Below are 14,346 nucleotides of genomic sequence, written 5' to 3'. Positions count from 1 at the left end.
GGAATAAAACCCCTCAACTAAGTGCCAGGCGGGTAATTAATCCCTTTAACTACAAACAATCATGCTTAAACTACATAATCTTTTCTCCCTGGAATGGAGATAAGAAATGCCCTAACCTTTGTAATAGAAATTGACAGGATTAGAATCAACTGGTATAAATACAGATGCAACAAGACAAAAACAGACAGAACTCAGAACAAGACAGCAAGAGACAGAACTCAGACAGGGCTTGGAAGACAGGACCAAGAGAGACAGAGCCTAGGCACAGAACCTACACAGAACGTTCTCTAGAGACAGAAGAACTTCGCTGGAGAGAGCATGCCAGAGGATCCTGGAGAGGGACTGGCCTCGGAGCCTAGAGACAGAGCCTAGCGGGAGAACATGGCAAGGGATCCTGGACTGAACCTGACTACAGAGATTGGCAGGAGAACCTGACTGGAACCTGGACACTGAACCTGACTGGAGAGCCTGGACAGAACCTGGCTGGAGAACCTAGCGAGGGAACATGGCTACAGAACCTCGCTGGAGATCCGAAGCAGAACCTCTCTGGAGATCCGGGCTAGAGATCCTGGCTAGGCTGCTGATCAACTGAACGCTGTCTTCGTGTCCTTCCTTTTTCGCCGACTCCGTCCACACCTTTGGGGACCCCTGGACCTGCTGGGGTTGGACCCCGGCAGATTTTCTACTAGAGAGGCTAACTAAAGTATCCAGAGTTACATGCCATTTGGTGGAAGATCAAGAATTTGAACTCATGTTTGAAATTCCAGCTTTTGTATTTTTAAAAATTGTGTAAAAAATTTGAAGAATTTTAATGTGATTGAGAAATAAAAACACAAATACATTTACCACAACGATCCTTCTTCAGAGAGAATGAGCATTTTAATCTTTGTTTGGTTCATTTCAATAGATACGTATTGTTTTCTCTTGAGAACCACTGAGTTGGGAACTCTAGGTAATGTGGAGGTTAGAACGGCACGGGCTAACTTTTAAAACAACTTTTATGACAGTGAGTTCCTATTGTGCTTATAGCAATACTATGTTACCTACTTCTCTCTGCCTTAAAGAAGCATCTGAAATGGTAATGGGTTCATGTCACATGCAGAGGATAGTTCTCAATTATCCTCCTGCCCCAATGCTCTTGAGAATAGGGTCTATTCATTTTATTAACATTGGATCTTGCCAGGGGTATCTCTTGGTCTGGGAAGAGAGGTGATATTTGCTCTCCCCACTCCCCAACACTTTCCATATGTCAGTTTCATTTCTGGGCAAAAAGTAAGGAAGGCAGGCAAGGTGCCTGTTGTTCCCTGGTTGCTTATAGTCAAATAATAATCTTTAAGGGAAATTTTCTGCGTAGTTAGAAAATGCTGCCATGTGTTCAGCTATTTTTTTTCTGCCATAACCTGTGGAAAAGCACTGCTTTAGAGTATGTGTTTCTTAATTACTAGAGTCACAATCACCAATATTGACAGGTTTTTTAAAAACCAACATGCTCACTTGTTCCCATACAGAATGAATACGGGGATTAAAAAGGAAAAGAAAAACAGGAACCTGGGAATATTGCTGTACTGCTCATCAAAAAAAGACTAACTGAAAAAAAGAGAAGAGTCAGTCTTAGAACAGCAGATAGAAAATAACACCAGAAGGATTTAGGATAAAATAAGCCAGCACTGATGTTCCTGGTAGAATCCTTACTCCATTTTCTTAAAAATGTTCCCTAGACAGTCTATGTTACCTTGTCTTTATTTTTCTCAGTATTATTTCTGGTCACCCTGATTATTTTGAGTCTTTGAATATCCTTATCTAGGCTAACCAAACCGCTTTTATTTTTTAAAAAACTTTTACTGTTAGGCCCCAAAAAAGTGAAACTAAAGTTACTATATATTATAATCTTTTTCTGTATACTGAGTAAATCCTAAAAAAAAAAAAAAAAGTATATCAGTAATATTCTGATGCATTGCTTTAAACCTCTTCTTCATATTTAGGTCTATAGATTTTAAGAAATTGATTCAGAAAACTATAACTAGTAAACTTTCATTTTTCTGTGTGTGTGGCAGTGGTAGGAGAAATAAGAAGCCAAGAAGAAAATTAGGAATAGCCTGAAAATACATTTGCTCAGCTCAAATGATCAAACTTTAAAGTAAGCTGGGAAGACTGAAATATCATCATCTATGAATTCTTTTTAAGATAAGCCCTTCCTTAAGAGGTATTCCTGAAATGACTTGATTTGTAGGACTGTGGGAAATGGCTGCCATGAACAACTGCTCAGAATCACCCGCTCTCCTCCTATAATGCCAACCTTATCCCTGTAGCTGCCATCTCACAGGCATAGAAGTCAGATAGAGGCAATATATGCATCTCAATTCACTATAGAAAGTGACATTTTCTTTTCACCAATAAAGAAATCATTGGAATCAGATAAATACAGAAACTGTTAATAATAAACTGTAATTAATGTGTCAAGAAAAGTAAAACATCTTTAGGGAGTTGATATTGAGAGACATGAGATGCCTCTCCCAGGGAGATTTAATAAAATTTTCTTTATTAATAGCACTGTTTTTGTAAATCATAAAATATTTTATGGAAAGAAGTAGGTAAGTTTGTAAGATCTTTAAAGTCTTAGTTGATTGCTATACCTTTTCCCTAGATCCATGATTCCCCATACTCTAATTCTTAGGTGGCGCTTTAATTACTTAAATATGTTGTGTTTTCTATAGGTATTTACTGGGGGGAAAGTCTTCAGATAAGTGAATCCATGCATCTCAGACCAATGTTGTTCAAGGGTCAATTAATTCAGAGATGATTTAAAGTATGCAAGAAGATGTGTGTAGGTTACAAGCAAATACCACACAATTTTATATAAAAGACCTGAGCTCCTGTGGATTTTGGTCCTGAAACCAGTCCCCAGTGGATAATTCAACTTTATTCTCCAGTGAAGACAGTAGGTCACACATTGTGGTGTCAATTCTCCAAGTACAGGCTCTGCAAACTTGGAAGGTCGAATTGCACAAGGCTAATGAGGCCGCAAGTTACATGGCTAAGACTTGAACCTGTCTTAACTTCAAAGCTAGTTTGCGTTTCACTCTCAGGAAGCCTCAGAAAGGAGCTTTACAGAGTTTTTGAATCTCTTGAAACTGTATGCACAACCTTGTTTATAGGTTAGGATATGATTTATTTGAGGAAGTGGTCTATGGATTCAATTAGGTTTTTAAAAGTCCTCTGACAAAAAAAATTAAAAAATTAAATAATAATAATAAATTTAAGAACTACTGGATGCACACCGCATCTATTAAAAAGAAGTAAATAAATATGATCCCCTACCACTATGCCACTCACATCTTTCTCTTTCATGTTTGAGAAGCTCTGAGACATAAAACTAAATGATGGATGGGATAATACATTCCACTATTTACCACTAGTTTGGGATTATTTTCACTTACACTTCCCAGGAAGCATCCCGCAGGAGGGGATCTGTAAGAGAAGGACTGCTTTGTTTGAGAGGTGGTGACAAGCATCTAACCCCTTCCACAGTTCTCTGAATCATCTCCACATGAAATCCCAAAGGATTCATATTTTGCCTCTGCTCTTCACAACACTTGCACAAGTGGGAGAAGACTGCCAATGGTTCACTACTCTGTAGTGAAAGAACGTGGACCAGCTCCTTTCCTAGCTTCTGTAGTTGCCTCAAGGGAAAGTTAAGTGCTAGAGGAGATTAACCTTGAGGTCTTCATGTAAGTAACTAGATGGGAAAAAGGGACTGGAGACTTATCCTTCAATAAACTTTCACAATTTTAGAAAATATAGTAAGCCGCAGATTCCCCAGGAAACCAAAACAAAGCATTTCTTCTTGGCTCTAAAGGTAAAAATGATAGGTATAACAGATGTGAAAGTGCTTTGGAAAAGTAGTTAAAGCACTAGAAAAATGTGAAGCATTATGATAGAAACAAACACTCTGCCCCCTCCCGTAAATGCTACATTACAGTTTGCATGCAGAAAACTCGTAGTAACAAAATGCATCATTGAATGAGAGCATATAAGTAGGGGATGATTTAAGAGTGATGAGTATTACAATTAAGAATTGGCATACTTTAGTAGGATTACCTAAATTTATTTTCCCAATGTTTTTTTATATGGGGGACTTCAGGCTTTTTCCCTTTGGAGCACAGAGATTAATCCAGGTTAATTCTATTTGCATCTGGCTGAGTGTCCCATGACTGCTTCTGCAGGTTTAGCTATCAAGCACAGATGAGTTCACACAAAGCCCTTCTTTGCTGGCTCGGTACTCCTTTCTGAATTCTTACTGTTAGATAATAGTTAAAACTCAATTCTCGGGAGAAAAAAGTGCTATGTTCCAGCTTCAGAATTCTTTGCTCTTCGTTTTTAGCATCTGTAGTGCTTCAGGAAAATAGTACTTTCCCAGGTACTCACTTATCATTTCTTAAGTAAACAATAGATTGAGGAATCTATACATAGAAGTCTAAAATGGCTGTATACCCAAAGCAGTATACAAGGAGCCAAAATGAACACAAAATTGGAATTCACTTCTCTTTTTGCATCTATAAAATTTCATACAAGTATAACCAACTACTACTTTTTTTAGTGATCTTTTCCCAAAGCCACTTCTTACTATGTGGGTTATTAACTGGGCCACTTTTTCATTAGGTAAGAGACTTTCCCTTAATTAGACAACAAGGAATTATAAGGAGGGAGCAAATACAGAGGCGGGAAGAGAGAGTAATGCTGTGATTATTACATTTTGACAATGTTTGTCATATCCTGTCTTTATTAAAGGTCCATTAAATATAAGCCATGCTTCCAGGGAGGGGTCAGCTGATGTAACATTACAAGTGCACTATCCCATGGCAGGGGTTGTACAAGTGTGGGTCCCAGACCTACAGCAGCAGCACCACCTGGGAAGCTGTTAGAAATGCACATTCCTGGGTTCCACCCAGACCTACTGAAGCCGTGACCCAGAAATTAATACTTCAACACACACTCCAGCTGATTCTGATGCCCACTTATGTTTGAGAACAGATTGCTTTTCCCTTAAAGATATCTGTAAACATGTAGTTAATTTATTTTCATGAGTCTTTTACTTTTTAATATCACACTTTTTGTTAAATAAATATACAACTTTTATCCCACTGATTATATTCAGACTGTTCTCTTCTAGGTTGTGCTTTATGATATTTCCTAGTGGTTGCTTTTTACTTCCTGGAGTTAATTATTGCCATTTCATTTGCTTCATTTCCTGTGTTTCATCAGTAATTCTTCCCAAACCATCTAAGAGAATTGTCAAATCACTCTAAACACTAGTCTGTGCTTGGTTTTATACATCAACTTCTTTCACCTTCACCCACTGAAGGTGTCCTCCCAGGAACCCTCTATGCTCCTATGAGGATGATTGTTCTGTGTTTGTTTGTTTGTTTTTTGTGAGCTGTTCAGTTTCCCCTCATAAGATTCCTTTGATTTTGTATGTTAAGGAAGAGGCAAAACTGGAAATTTTATGTCTGACTATGAACCAGAGTTATTGGAGCCAAGCAGAAGTAGGGACAAAAGGTCTTGCCTCTCAGACTCTCACTTCTTATTACCGCACTCCTGCCAGCCCTCTACTGCACCCAGAGTCCCCAAACCTGGACTTGTCTGATGCAGTTTACCGTCCGAGAAAACTTTCAGGCGCCAGCAATTGCCTGGCTGTGCAGGATCTAAAGTTCCTTTTAAAGGCTGCTAAATAATCCCTTTGTTTTCAGCCCTACATCTTACACAAATATCAGAGATAAATGGTGTTTCCAATTCTTGAGACTTTTCTGGAATTCTGCGTCATGGACAGAGTTCCTTCTCCTTGGAGTCCTACTTACAGTCACTTGGTATTCTCTGTAAACATTAATTCAATAGCTGGCTGACACAAGGCATGAAAAAAATAGATGAATGAAATATTAAGAAGGGAGGATTGACAGACCATGGTGACTGGATGAGGGGATGGAAAAATAGAGAAACCAGAGATAAATAATAGTTTTCTAACATGGGTAAATGTTTCCCATTGGATGGTGTTAGAACTTACTAAGCTGGGAACTGAGCAGGAGTGGGATTGGTGCATTCACAGTTTATAATATGTTGATAGTGTAGTGCCACAATCAACATATTATCAAGTGAAGATGTCTAATAGTGAGCTATATACACAGTTCTAGTTGCCCAGGAAGAGAGTTGTGCCATAGATAAAGATTTGGGATGCAGTAATAAATGGTCCCTGTGTTGTATATATGGGAGTAACTAAAATGAGTTACAGTATAAAATAAAAAGAGTAGAGAATGGCACCCTGGAAAACGTCAACATTAAAAGGGCAGTTGAGGAAAATTCTATTTAAAAGCACACACGAATGTGTTAATTTGGGTTTTCTAAGAAGCAGAATTAGATGTGCAAGGGATTTACTTGGGAAAACATTTGTGAAGGATAGAAGGGAGAATGAGCAGTAGGAAGGGAGAGATTTCACACCAAGATGTGGACCTGACACCTGGGGAAAGGGAGCGAGAAGGAAGGGTTGGGGAAGAAGAGTCTCACGTTGCACTACATTTTTCAAAAAAATTTGACCAGACCAATGGAAAGTCCCTAAGCAAAAGCTACCTTCTGGATGAAGCCTGTGAAGACAGAAATGGGTGGGCACTAGTCCCCCTGCCATGCTCCATTATAGACAGGAAACAGCCCCGTGGAGTGTGAACTTGACACAAATGTGTTAATGAATCCAAAGGGTTGTCAGTCACCTTGGCTTCCTGCTGAAGCAAAGTTTCTTGAAGATATGAGAGGGAAGAGTTTAAAAATAGGAGATAAACCAGAAAGAATGGTAGCACTGAAGCAAAAAAAAAGAGAGGAGGTTGCATGGATTATACAACTATGAAGGGAAATAACAGATAAATCATTTTAAAACTGAAAATTTGAGTCTGAAACTTTTTTACTGTGAAATCTGTAGTTAATAGTCATGTGCAAAATGTGCATAATTAGAGACAACATTAATACTGGAGAAAACATAGTTGTGGGGAAGATGATGGATTAGCTTTAAAGTTTAGAATCATTTGTAATTTTCAAATATGCACTTTAAGTTGAATTGAAATATTTTATACTTGAGTTTCCTAATGGAGTTAATTAATCACTTCTGATTTCATTGCAAACACAGCACCAACAAGAAACAAACATAGTCACAGTGCCAGTAGAAATCAAATTCTATCACTCCTATGTGGCTAGTGATAAGAAAGGGATTTCTTTCCCTAAAATTTTGCTTATGTCTTATAACCACAACTGTTCAATTGTTATATTATCTTTCTTTGGAGATTTTAAAGTTATAACCTTTTTGTATGATCTCAATAGACTTATCCTTGAAAAAATACTGAGTCTACATTTCAGAATTCCTACCTGGATACATTTAACTGTCAACCAGAAAGAAGCAAGGATCCAGTTTTAGGAGTACTTTGGTTTGTGTCTATCACATTCAAACAACAACAAAACTATGGAGTTAAAGGAGGGCAAGAAGGGAGTGGGGAGAAATCCTAATTTATTGCAGGTCACTTCTGACCAACCAAGCTGAGTGATGCCTTCCTTGATTACCTCCCCCAAGGTTTTAGAGTGTGATTGCTCGGTATAGGAATGGAGACTTATTTGGGGGAGGGGGTATATGGAGTGTCCAAGAAGGAAACTCCAGGAAATGAAATGGCCAAGTCCCGGAGTGGGGAAAAGAGAGGAGATAAAGCAAAGTACTATTAGTTCCATGAGGGTGGGCACCATGTCTGTTTTTGCTGTTTTGTTTTATCACCAGCACAGTGAAAACCTATGGACAGAAATCAACAATTTGTAATTCTAATGTTAAAAACAAAATGGATTTTGTTCGCAAATCGATTTATATTTTGAATCTAATTTCTGCAACCAGCTCAGACTGTAAAGGAGAGGAGAACACCCCTTTCTGTAGTTTTTCCTCAGAGTTTAGTCCTGCTCTAGACACAGCTCATATGGTTAAGAGCTATTTGATGGAATTGAACTGTTGCACAGTTTTAAAGTGATTTAACCTCTGCAATGTTTAGTTTGCATAATGTGACCACCATCAATAGCCCCTTTTGTTCCTGGATAATCAATATGGTATCCCGAATTTTGAGGAGGAAGACTTTCTTCTGCAATTCTCAGTGTCTAATAGCTTTGACACTTTTCTTTGCAACTCTAAATAAAAGTGCTGGTCTAGGGTCATCTTATTGAAATCAAAACTGCCTCATAAGAACCTAACTGCACATATCAGCCAACCAAGCTGAACAGATTCTTCCATATAAAGTAGCCATTTATTGAAAAACATTCAAGAACAGGATAAGGGTGGGTCCCTACATCCACCACAATCAGACCTCTGGTCAGCATCTACTCCTCTGGGTTTACACGGATCTGCTCTTAAAATCACCAATTTGACAGAATCATATTTAGATTTAAACATTTTTCTGAACATATTTATTTTTAAATACTGAAAGAATAATATGATTAATATCTAAATAGAGAATACTTTTAAAAGATAATTCAACTTTACAGTCATCATCTTTCCATTTTTCTAAAACCTGGAGTAGTACATGTGTATGTACACACATACACAAATAGGGAAACATATGCCATATAATTTTATTACATATGTAGATATACATATCTACATATATACATATGTATAAAAATGTACAGATACATAGACACAAAGCATAAAATTGTAATGAGCTTCAAAGTAGAAACCAGGGTTTCAAATCTTAGCGAATATGGTTTAGCATATAGAGTGTTTTTAGATTGTTCTTGTTTTTGACACTGGCAGAGCTTCAAAATTTTGAAGCTAAAATAATTATTTTTTCTACTATTGTGAAATGTATGAAATTGGAGTGCTTTCAGGGTCATATATGATGATGGAAACAGTTGCAGTCATTAAGCTTCGGTGAGTCTACTAAAGTGTTTACAGATCAAGGTGATTTTGTTTTCAGCTGAATCCAGGTATATCCCTAGAGGTGGCATCAGTAATCCATCTGAATCGTCCATTACTGCTAACACAAAAAAAGAGTAAGAGACAGGGGATTAAAATGATAATTAAAGCAACAATGAGAACTAACTTGAGACAGAAGAAATGTATAAGTTCAAGGCAGAAATTTTCCTTTTAGAAAGACATTCAAATTTTCAAAGATATCATACAGCTTGTATATTGTGTATTTCTTCAAGATGATCAGGAATTCCCCATTTACTTCTTGTAGACATTTCCATAGTCATCAAATTGAACACGCAGGTTGGAGTTACTTATAGACTTCCACGTTATATTAAAGGAAAAAAGAAAAGCTGCAAAGCAAAGTAAGCAATCTTTATAATTTTTAAGGTAAAGAAGTTTGTTTTCTACCACTGTTTAAAAAGAGTTTTTAAATAAATTCTAATTGTCTTCAAAAATATTTTTGAATGGTTATTTCTCTCTTAAATTGGTTATAACACTGGTTTATATGCAAGGAGTTGGAAAGATCTCTCACTAGGGGAAATAGAAGTAAGATTTGTGAAGGCGATCACTAAAAAGAGAGGGTGTTGACAGATTTAGGGAGGTGGAACAGAAGTACAAGGTGAAGAGAAGGCTTCTGGAATAATGTGGAAAGTTCCTCCTCTTCCCCGTGACACCAGAAATGACTAAGGATGTACGACAGGTGAGTTGGCCTCTCAGAGGAAAATGAGGGTGGAAAGTGCACCGTATATTTTTTCCAGATGGGTGTCAATTGAGCTCTCTAGCTGCTGGCATATCAGGGAAAGCAGGACTTAGCAAAGCTCCCGCCAAATCTAATGAGAAATTCAGATGTTGAGAGAGGAAAATACGTCTGGTTAACACAGTGGATTAAATACTTACATCTCTATCTTTTCTCAAGGCACCATTAAAACGCTAGTAAGTGGGGGAAACAGGTAGAATCCTTTAAAACGAGGAGATAAGAGCAGATAAGAGATTGGAACTCTTTTAAAAAAATTGTTCTAAATTTATTGTTAGAGAGAGAGGAAGGGAACAGCATAGAGAGATAGAAACATTGAATGAGAGAGAAACATAGAGCAGCTGCCTCCTGCATGCCCCCTACTGGTGATCAAGCCTACAACCTGGGCATGTGCCCTGACCAGGAATCAAACCAGCAACTTATTGGTTCATAGGTCAACGCTCATGAGCCACACCGGCAAGGTAGGGACTAATTTTTTGAAGCAAGAAACTCGAACTATGCAGAGGATAATGCTGAATACCAGAGACTGCAAGGAGGACACCTAGGAGAAGCCAGCCTGAGCATGATGTCAAATTTCAGGAAAACTCAAGGCTCCGAGGCACCCTTTAATGCTGACATCCTATGTGAGGTGTGGGGCTGAACATGGGGTTTGTGAGTTTGTCTGTATAAAGACCCTGTTCATCCAGGCAACTGCAGGAGTCTGGGGAGCATTGAGTCATGCCAGTACCTAGGCCCCAGGCCCAGAAGTTCTGATTTAAGTTCGTCTGAATGGCATCCAGGTATGAATACATCTTAAAAGCTCCTGAGATGATTCTGGCATGCAGCCAGGAGTCAGCACCTCTGCTCCCACACAAATGACCCGTTGCTCGGAAAGGAAACAGGCTATAATTTAGGGACCTTACTGCAGGTTTCCCATCTAACAGAACTGAGCTAGAATGAGAGGCAGTTCACTCTCCCTACCTTTTCCTTTCAGTGCTGTCCTGCCTCCAGCCCTGCCTGTTAGAGGCTGTGTGACTGACCCTCCAGATAGTGCAACCAGAACCCGGCAAAGGAGGATTTTGTAGGTCAGAAACTGTTTATATCTGAAGAAAAATATCACACCACTTTCATGCGCTAGTGAATGACAATCCCGAAAATATTTTTCTCTGATTTACACATGACTCTTTGGCCCACGAGGAAAATAAACCCTTCACAAGAAAGAAACTATGTCAGCAGTCAAGGAGTCAGGCGCCGGTTGCTGTCGCCTTAATGCTCAGATCACTGCATTTAAAATTGAGAATGCAGAGTTTCATGCCACGCGTTTTCATAGCATGAGAGCAATTTTGATCTAAAACAATAGTGCCCTGAAAATAGCGTGCCACCCCTCAGAACGGAGGCAAACGAGGCTTTAGAATCCTTGCAGGTTGTATTATTGTCCATATTAATTTGAATGCTCAAGCTCCATTGGCAAACGCAAGCAAACAGGAATGCAGACAGTTTGAACAAGAGGAAATTGTGGTATCGCCCAAAGGAACAGGCTGGCCAGGGAGAGTTCAGCAGGAATGCGAATCAAAGCATCTGCAACAACTTGAGCTGCGCTTCATGCTGTGGGGCTGGACGGGACCAGGGAGGTTAAAGCCCTAACACCTGGGATGGAGGGCAGAGCGCCATGCAACCGCCAGTCTGAGAGCCTCTCCAGATATTTGCAGCACGTGGGGCTGTGCTTGACAATGACTCCGTTCAGTTCTTCTGCAGCTGTCCATCACAGCGGGCACGGACAAATCCCATTCCTGCATTCATTAACAGCAATAAATATTTATTGCATGTTTACTGAGCACACTGGTAGCAAGACTGAATTTGCACTAAGTTTGAGTACAGAACATCTTCCAATTTAGACAATACACATAAAGACACATGACAGGATTCTTTCCTGCTTAAAGAATAAAAGAGCCTCAGGGCCTGCTCTCATCCAGGGTTCTCTGTGGTGGGAGGAAAACCGACTGAAGACACAGAGAGAAAGATTTCCTCGGGAGAAGAGGACGTTGGCCCTGCGTACATCCAGAGTGTTATGTCAGAGATGGCTCTCTGCTTGAGTAGAGCCGAATAAGGTGCCAAGAGTGGTATTGTTCAGACTCATCGAGTTTCATTTTTACAGAAACCACCTGAATGGGGACTGAGGCTGTGTAGAGTCAGAGGGGACAGAGTCCTACGTGGGCAAGGTGTGGATTCAGGGAATGCCCAACAGTGTTTCTGCAAGCATTGATCCAGGAGAGCTAATGCAGTTGAAGAGTGAGAGCCATGCTAGGTAGAACTCGCTGCGGCAATAGGAGCGAGGCCTCACACACATACACAGGCAAGAGTTAAATCAAAATCTTCTCTCCTAAGGGATCCCCAGTGTCTTTTCTCTTATAGTTTGTGCCCACAGCTGTGGGGAATACAAAATACTTTTCCTATTAACTAGGAATGACCTTCCACTGTTAGACTATACTTATGAGGAAGAAAGAGTCTGCCTTGATACATATATTTTTTTGTCATACCAATGGCAAATTAAAAACATGAACAAAAAAGTCATTTCCTAAGAGTGGAAATGAGATGGAAAGAAATGAATTAGAGATTTCAATTTTTAACTATCAAACTGTCTTGATTTGATAAGCTGTGTGTGTCTGTGTGTGCACACATTGTTACACATATAGGTTTTCTCTATGTTCATTGTACAAGAGGAGCCAAAGTAGAAGAGCTGGAAAGCAGGGCAGCAACTAACAAAACTTAATGGAAAAGGCACCCTTCTGGCTAGACAAAATGGAAAAAGTGTGCTTCTATCTCCAGGGGGACCACAGCCCAGCGACAAGGCTAATGGATTGAAGATTTCAACCCTCACTCAATCTCTACCCGCTCTGCAGGTGCTTTTGTGTAGGGCACAGCCTGAATAATCTTACTGGTTTACCATCCTGGAGAGAAAACACACGGTTTTCCTTTCTATCTTCTTTAAATTATCTTATGGGGAAGAAAAAAACAACCATTACTTGAAAATTTTTTCCTACTCCAAGGAATGACGTAGTTAAATAAGGGTGTAAGCCAAAGATGCTAAACCTAAGGCTCCAAGTGCCCTTGGAAATACAATGTCTTTTTCATAAGCACATCTGTATTTTCCTAGGGACAGAGAGTTTACAAATGTGTTAGTGACCCCAAAAAGTTAAGTCTTAGGCTGAAGTATAGTGGAATTTATTAGTTAGGAACATTCACAGAAGAATAATTTAACTTTAAAAAAATGCCCCTAGATTATCCAAATAAATATCTGATGCATTAAGGTCTGAATTCACAAATATTGCTTAAATTTTTAAAAATATAATTTTAGAGCCCTAACTGGTTTGGCTCAGTGGATAGAGCATCAGCCTGTGTATTGAAAGGTCCCAGATTTGATTCCGGTCAAAGGCATGTACCTTGGTTGCGGGCACATCCCCAGTGGGGGTGTGCAGGAGGCAGCTGATCGATGTTTCTCTCTCATCCATGTTTCTAACTCTCTATTCTTCTCCCTTCGTCTCTGTAAAAAAATAAAATATATTTTAAAAATATATATAATTTTAGAGAATGATTTCATTTCAAATGGTAAGTGTAAGTAGTTGTTTATAGCAGAAAATTTCATTCTCAAGAGTCAAATGAATGAACTTCACAAGTTAGACTGGAGGCTCTGGCTGGGTAGTTCTGTGGGTTAGAGCATCATGCCAAGGTTGTGGGTTTGATCCCCAATCAGGACACATACAAGAATCAACCAATGAATACATAAACAAGTGGAAGGACAAGTCTCTCTCTCTCTCTCTCTCTCTCTCTCTCTCTCTCTCTCTCTCTCTCTCTCTTCCCTGCCTCTCTCTCTCAAGTCAAAAATGAGCTTTATTCTTTAGCCTTAAAATGACATAAATATTACCTTCTATTCATATGAATACATTTTCTGAAAGAATTAACACTGTAGATTTTCTAGAATTAATTTTCTCAAGATGTTACAAAATAAAAAGACAGTGAGAGAAAACATAAAGCAACTTCCTCGGGTTTTCCTTAGAAGTTGTTTTTTTTTTTTTTTAATATTTTTATTGAGTTCAGAGAAGAAAGGAGAGGTGGGGAGAGAGAGAGACATCAACAATGAAAGAATCATAGATCAGCTGTCTCCTGTACACCCCACACTGGGAATGGAGCCTGCAACCTGGGCATGTGTCCTGATTGGGAATTGAACCGTGACCTTCTGGTTTATAGGTCGACGCTCAACCACTGAGCCATGCTGACCAGGCAAATTTTCTTTAAATTTTACCTTCATTGTTGAGAGTAATACAGATATGCCCTCATTACCCCCATTGATCCCTCCAATCTTCCCCCACCTCCTCCTTAGAAGTTTTCTGATTAAGATCTCTGTTTTCTTCAATTTTTATGCAGATTAGAATTCTAATCTTCTGATGAAACACTTTCCTCCTTTCACCCAATTTGTTTATTTTCTAATATTAGAATTAGAAAATTAATCTGTGTCTATTTCAAAGCATGTCATTTAAGTAATTAGGAACCAAGAGCTCTTTAAAGGTTCCCCTGAGGTAGAATCCATAGCTTGAAAACACAGGAGTAGAAGCCAGCTGGGCAGTCCCAGGCGTGGGTG

The sequence above is a fragment of the Myotis daubentonii genome, chromosome 7 (assembly GCF_963259705.1).
Source record: "Myotis daubentonii chromosome 7, mMyoDau2.1, whole genome shotgun sequence".
NCBI classification, from domain to species: domain Eukaryota; kingdom Metazoa; phylum Chordata; class Mammalia; order Chiroptera; family Vespertilionidae; genus Myotis; species Myotis daubentonii.
Note: the sequence above shows the minus strand (reverse complement) of the source record.